We start from the raw sequence: 7104 nt of genomic DNA, 5'->3' as shown, positions 1-7104 counted from the left end.
GTAACTGACTGTTTTCCTCTTGCTGCTTTTAAAATTCTTTCTTTATCTTTAACCCTTAGCATTTTAATTATGATGTGTCTTGGTGTGGACCTCTTTGGGTTCATCTTGTTTGGGACTCTCTGCACTTTCTGGACTTATATGTTCATTTCCTTTTTCAAGTTAGGAAAGTTTTCTGTTATTATTATTTCAAATAGGCTGTCAATTTCTTGCTCCTTCTCTTCTGTTTCTGGGTTTCCTATGGTGTGGATGTTTGTACAGTTAATGTTTCCCCAGAGTCCCCTTAAACTATCCTCAAATAGGGAGATTTTTTTCTTTTTGCTATCAAATTAGGTGTTTTCTGCTATCTTATCTTATATTCCAAATATCTTATATTCTTATATTTGATCCCATTTCACCTGCTCTAGTGTTGATTCCCTGTAATTCTTTGTTGTATTGCATTCTTCATTTCTGAAATTTTTGATGGTTTCTATGTCCTTTTTATGCTGCTGAAGTTTTCACTAAGCTTTTTGAGTATCCTTATAACCACTTTTTTGTATAGGTAGATTGCTTGCCTCTATTTCACTTAGTTCTTATTCTGGAGTTGTTATCTGTTCTTTCATTTCGGCTATGTTTCTTTGTCTTCCCATTTTTACTACCTCCCTGTGTTTGTTTCTATGCAGTAGGTACAGCTATTATATCTCCTGGTCTTTGTGGAGTGGACTTACGTAGTTGGTGTCCTATGGTGCAGTCTCCCTGATCACCTGAGGTGGTTGCTTCAGATATGTCCTTTGTGTGGGTTGTATGTACCTTCCTGTTGTAGTTGGGCTTTTTGACTGCTGTTTGGAGGGACTGACCCTCAGGCTGACTGGTTTGAAGGCCTGGTGGTGACTACAGTGGAGGAGCTGTTGTGCCAGGGTTAACCCTATGTAGCAGCATTTGCTTTGGTGGAGCTCTGGTGCCTGCTGAGTATACCTTTTGAGTGCGTCATTTGTGGAAGTAGTTGAATGGTACTCTGGTATGGACTGAAGCTGCCTATTAAGTGTGTTGGTTCTGGGGCATCTTCGGAGGTACAGGTCAAGGTCAGCTACTGCCTGTGCCCTCCCAGAAAGCCAGCTGGCATGAGCTACAAAGTGATCTCCAGATAGTTGCCATTTGTCCTGGACTTGGAGGGTAGGAAAGAAGCATAGAGGGGAGACCAGTGCTTTAGAGAGACTAAGCCAAAAATGGACAGCTGCCACTAGTACTGGAGTTGGGGCTGCCTAATAAAAGGTATGGGGCATGCTGAGGCCAGATGCTGTTTGTTTGGGGTCTGTGAACCTTTGAGAAAAAATTTAAAAGTCTGCAGCATGAGCCAAGACAGGATGTTTATATGGAAAAGCCTCTGGAAGCAACTTGAATGAGCCTTTAAGTTGGGCGGGGCAGGGTCTCAGAATCACCAGTGTAAAGAGTATTAGCCAGGTTGAAAGAATCTCAGACATGGTGCCAACCTGAAGCTGCAGGGGCACAGCTCAGCAAAGGAACCATGACTTCTGCCAGCACTTCTGTCTGGGAGAAAGTTGCTCCCATCAGCCCTTGCCCTGAAGCCACATGATTCAGTTCCTCCCTGTATGTCCCTGGCACCTAGTGTGAGTGAGTCTGTCAGCAAGTTCATGTGTGGGCTCATTAAGAGGAATGCTTAAGACTCCAGCAGCCCTCCAGCTCCCTCAGCTGCAATCCCTGCAGGTTTTCACAATCAGAAGTTGTGGGGACGTCTCTCCCTAGCATTGAGGCCCTGGGCTGGGGAGCCTTGTGTGGGGCTGGAATCACTCACTCTCAGGAGGGAAGTTCACAGCTATGATATCCTCTTGATTTTTACCTGCCACACATGGGTGTGGGACCAACCTGTTCCTTGTCTCTGCCCCTCCTACCAGTCTCAATGTGGTTTTTTTTCTGTATATCCTTAGTTATAGGACTTCTGTTCAACTATATTTCAGGTTTTTCTAATGATGGTTGTTCTGTAGGTTAGTTGTAATTTTGAAGTGGTCTTGGGAGAAGGTAAGTACCATGTTTACCTACTCCACCATCTTGACTGAAAGTCCTGTTCCATTCTTTCAGATTAGGCTGTGCGGCACCTATAAATGTACCTCACCAGCCCTCCCATATCATTCCCATGTTCGGGGCTCCCAGTTGTCCTATAAATTCAACTTTAAAGAGCAGGAACCCACTTTTACCAAATTACAAATGACTGAAAATAGGTTACAAGGGCTGACTTCCTTTTGGCGAAGGATCAGATCTTAAAAACAGGAATGAGAACCTTGCTGTGTGATTTTGCGGCCTGAAGGAAAGGAGCATAGAGGGCAGACCAGTTCTTCCTGGCCCCAGGCCATTGACAAGACTGCCGGCCTAGCCTGAGAGGTAGCAGATGAATAAATAAGGGCTTGGTTCAGCTTTTATCTAAACAACTGGGGTAGATTCTAGAGTTTGGAAGTGGAGCCTGAGCAGCAGTTTCTAAACCCCAGTTCTTAATAAGCAGCATGTGGCAAGCCTGCAGGTGGTGATGCTAATAATAACGGCACAAAAACTGTTCGAGCCACCACCATGGCTCCTCAGGGGCAACCCAACAGCCTTTTATGGAGAAGCCTTTCAATCTTGCCCCTTCTTATCTTACATCACAATAGTCTGCTTAAAAGTAACTCCCTCAACTTAATATGTTTCAATGGATTTTTTCCCTACCTGGCATAAAACTCTTTCCTATGAACCATGAGGCCTCTCCCAAGTTCCCTTGCCTCTCCTCACTAACCCTCTCCCCTTGCTCAGGCTACAGGGTCCTTCTTTTGTTTTCTGGAACACACCACACTCATGACCACCTTCTCATCTCAACACTGTATTAGATGTTCCCTCTCCCTGAATGACAGCTACATCTTGTTCAATCCTCAATTCCAGTGGTGTCTTTCCAGGGAAGGATTTCATTTACTCTCCATCACACTTGTGTTTGTTCATTATGTGTTTCTCATTGCTTGAATTAAAAATTAAAAACAGGACTAAAATGAAGTCACTTGTGCTAAGCCCATGTCAACAAACCAACACTTAATACCTAAACTAAGTACAGCCTCAGCTTCTCCCAGAAATGTAATCTTTAACCTATAAATCTGGAACTGCCTGGTCAACAATAGTGAGGTCATTTGTTATAAGCCCCTTCCATTCCCCTTAGGAGGGTGAGCTTGCCTGAAACAACTCATTCCCTACTAATCATTTCCTTTTTCTGCCCCCTTTCCATCTTTAAAAACCTTCCATTTTGTACAGCCCTTTAGAGTTCCTTTAAATTTTGATGGGGTGCTGCCCAATTCATGATTTCATAAAGGCAACTAAATCTTCAGGTTTACTTGGTTGAATTTTTACATTTTAACAATAGAATATAAACTCCAGAGAAGCTGGGAGCTTGTATTTTCTGCTCATTTCTGGTGTCCACAACTCCTAGTATAGTATGTTGTATACTGTAGGTACATAGTAAACCTTAATCTTTATACACCTGGGAAATAGGTATTATTGTCGCTATTTTTCAAATGAGTCTTAGTGAAATGGCCCAAAGTGGCATTACTTTAACTGTTCAAACCAGAATTCAAATTCAGATTTTTCCACTCTTGGTGCCACATTGATTCGAGCCACCCAGACTGTGTTTAAGACCAGCGTCATCAAATTCATTTAAATAGACAGCTTGCTTATGAGTCAGCCTGATTTCTTGCTATACTGGTTTCCAGTGCACACTGCACTCAGAGAATGATGCCAAAAGGACTAAATGCAAATCAAGAAAAGTATGACAAGTATAGTATGTACTGGGGGCCTCTTGAAACAACTAGGTTGAGAGTTAAAGATGCCCGAGTGCCTTGATTATATAAAATGATTGATGCACACATCAATCAATTCATTGTGAATTGGCTCTTTTTGGAGAATGCTCAAGGCTGTTTAAGATAACCAATAAATACATTTCTATCAACTGATGAATGAACAAAATGTAGTATGTCCATAAAATGGAACAGTTTAAACTATAAGAGGAATAAGGTACTGATACATGCCACAATATGGATGAACCTCAAAAACATCTCCAATGAAAGAAGCCCAAGGGCCACATACTGTGTGATTCAATCTACACAAAATATCCTGAAAAGGCAGATCCATAAAGACGACACAGAGTCGTGGGGCCAGGGGCCGGGTGAGGTGACTGCCAGAGAATGAGGAGCTTAATGCATATGTCCTTTTAGGGTGATGGGAACGTTCTGTAACTAGGCAGTGATGATGAATGAACAACACTGTGAATACGAAATCCCACTAAAATGTATGCTTTACATTGTTAAAATGGTAAATTTTATTTTATTGTATTTTATCACCATTTTAAAAAATCAATGAATTAAAAATAGAAAATGATGGTTGTACTCAGTTACTTTTTGAACAAAATAAATACAAATAACTCTGACAAGCTTAATTTAAAAAGGGTGAAACACAAATGTACTAAATAAAAATTAGAATTATGATACGCCTGTTTTTTAAAAGACACGTAACACTGAAAACCTTAATGTAACATGGTACCTTCTTATAAGGAGAAGAAAGGACGTGGTGCAATGTGGCTGCAGTCACCCAGACTGACTGCAGTTTGATGAGAAATGTCTGGGGCTGCTGGGGCTGGCCAGGACCCAGTGGGCAGGGCATGCCCAGAATGCGAGAGCTGTTAGTTATGGCTGAGGAACCTGCTTCTGCCTCCTAGTTTAGGACATAAAAGCCAATGGCACGTTAACACTGGCTCCCGGAGACATAAACAGAAACTTCCTGCAGGCTGTCTGCTATGCAGCTGCTCTCCTTCAGAGAGCCCTGCATCTCCCACTTAGGTGCCTCAGTATTCATTTGGACAGGCACATAGAAAGTGCTTTCATTCTACCATCCTTCATTTACAAAGGTTAAGTGGTTCCACAATAAAAGGATTAAGAATACAACGCTCAACTATTAGAAAACTGGATGGTCAGGTCAGTTCCAAAATGGCTTCCAAGGCACTGACACCACATGATGTGGCTTTGCTCACGCAGGACCTGCTTCCCACCCAGGTCCCCCTCACTGTCCAGGGCAGATGTTCTTATTACCACTTCCTCTCATCTCTGCCCCTACTCTTCTCCCACAGAACCACCTCTTCTGCCTTCACATTTAAATCCTGCTCTTCCTTCAAGGTCCCTCCAGCTTAAGCCCTTTAACTTGAGATGTACACCACAATTTTTTTTTGTATTTTGTTTTTGTGCCTGAGAATTCCAACTCCCCCAATTAGACAGCAAGTTATCTCTGATGATGGGAGCCTCTCCTCATAATTGAAGGGTGCCCCACAGATGTAAGCAGCTTTCACTGTCTTCCAAGCACCCTTTCCCCTCTATTCTAACAGCTCCCTGGTTCTCCTTTGCTGGGCTAATCTGCCAGTGGTGGGCTCAGGGCAGACTTGTAAACTAAAGCAGACCCAGGACACTCATCGGTCCTGGGGCTCCTGTGGGTAAGAGGGGCTCTCGGTAAGAGACCCTCTGTCTCTAGATCTAAAATGATAGGAGCCACTGGGGACTGTCATTGTCAACTCTTGCAATTCTTGTCTGAAAATAAAGCCACACAGAGGAGAGCAGAGCCATTACACAGAGCAGTCCTGATGGCTTTGTTTGAGGATCTGGATTGTAACTGCCCACGACACCAAAGCTTTTTTAGTTATGAGTGCCGAGCAACTTTCCTTCTTGCTGCTGGCTGGTGGCTTCCAGCTGAAAAAATATTATTATACCTCTCAGCATTTACCCTGGGTGCAGGGTAGGCAAACACACACACAAAACGCAAAAACTTAATCATTTGTTTGCAGCTATGTCTATGGTGGTTAAGTAGAATATTTACTTTTTGCATTAAAATGTTATTGTGATAAAACATAATATTTACCATTTTAATCATTTTAAGCATAGAGGTCAGTGGCCTAAAGTACATTGTAAAGCAACCATCATCACTATCCATTTTGAGAACACTTTCATCATCCCAAACAGACGTTCATACCCGTTAAACACTAACTTCCATTCTTCCCTCTTGCTATCTCCTGGTAACCATTATTTTATTGGGCTGGCTGAAGAGTCTATTTTTTTCCATAAGATGGCTCTAGTTGTGCTTAGTTGTCTTTTACTTCATTTGGAACAATTTTGTTAGATTGTATCAGTGTGCATTAAAAAAAAAGAACACCAAAACTGGTGGATTTTTGTGTAGCCATTATTGAAGATGGAAGAAAATATGCAACATTTTCAGCATATTATGCTGTATTATTTCAAGAAAGGTAAAAATGCAACTGAAATACAAGAAAAAAAAAGATTTGTGCAGTGTGTGGAGAAGGTGCTGTGACTGATTGTATGTGTCGAAGGGTTTGTGAAATTTTGTGCTAGAGATTTCTTGCAGGATGATCTTCTGCAGTCAGGTAGACAAGTTGAAGTTGACAGTGATCAACTCAAGACATTAAATGAGAACAATCAATGTTACACCATGCAGGAGATAGCTGACATAATCAAAATACCCAAATCAATAAAGTTATTTCTGAACATGAAAAATGTGTCTTTTACTTTATGGGAAAAACTAAATTGACTTTTGGGCCAACCCAATACTTAATCTATGAAATTGACTACTCTAGGTCCCACATAATGAGACAAAAGTAGGTTTACAGTTGCGAGTACATGAAACACAGGGTCTATTCTCATATTATTATTATTGTATTATTTTCCATATGAGTAACAGTAAACCTATTTTTGCCCCACCCTGTGTAAGTGGAATCTTACAATATTTGTTATATTTGTGAATTGCTTATTTCACTTAGCATAATGTTCTCAAGGTTCACCCAGGTTGTAGTATAGGTCAGAATTTCTTTCCTAAGGCTGAATAATATTCATTTAATGTATAGACCACATTTTATTTACCCATTCAGCCATCAATGAACACTGGAGTTGATTACACTCTATTATAAAAAACGCTGCTGTGAACATGGGTGCACAAATGTATGTTCAAGTTGCACCATTTAATTCCTCTGGACCTATAACCCAGGAGTAGAATTGCTGGATCACATGGTAATTCTTTTTAAGGAACCATCACACTGTACCAACAGCT

This window comes from Sturnira hondurensis, unplaced genomic scaffold (assembly GCF_014824575.4).
Source record: "Sturnira hondurensis isolate 20B ecotype Veracruz unplaced genomic scaffold, ASM1482457v3 Scaffold0006713, whole genome shotgun sequence".
Taxonomy (NCBI): Eukaryota; Metazoa; Chordata; class Mammalia; order Chiroptera; family Phyllostomidae; genus Sturnira; species Sturnira hondurensis.
Note: the sequence above shows the minus strand (reverse complement) of the source record.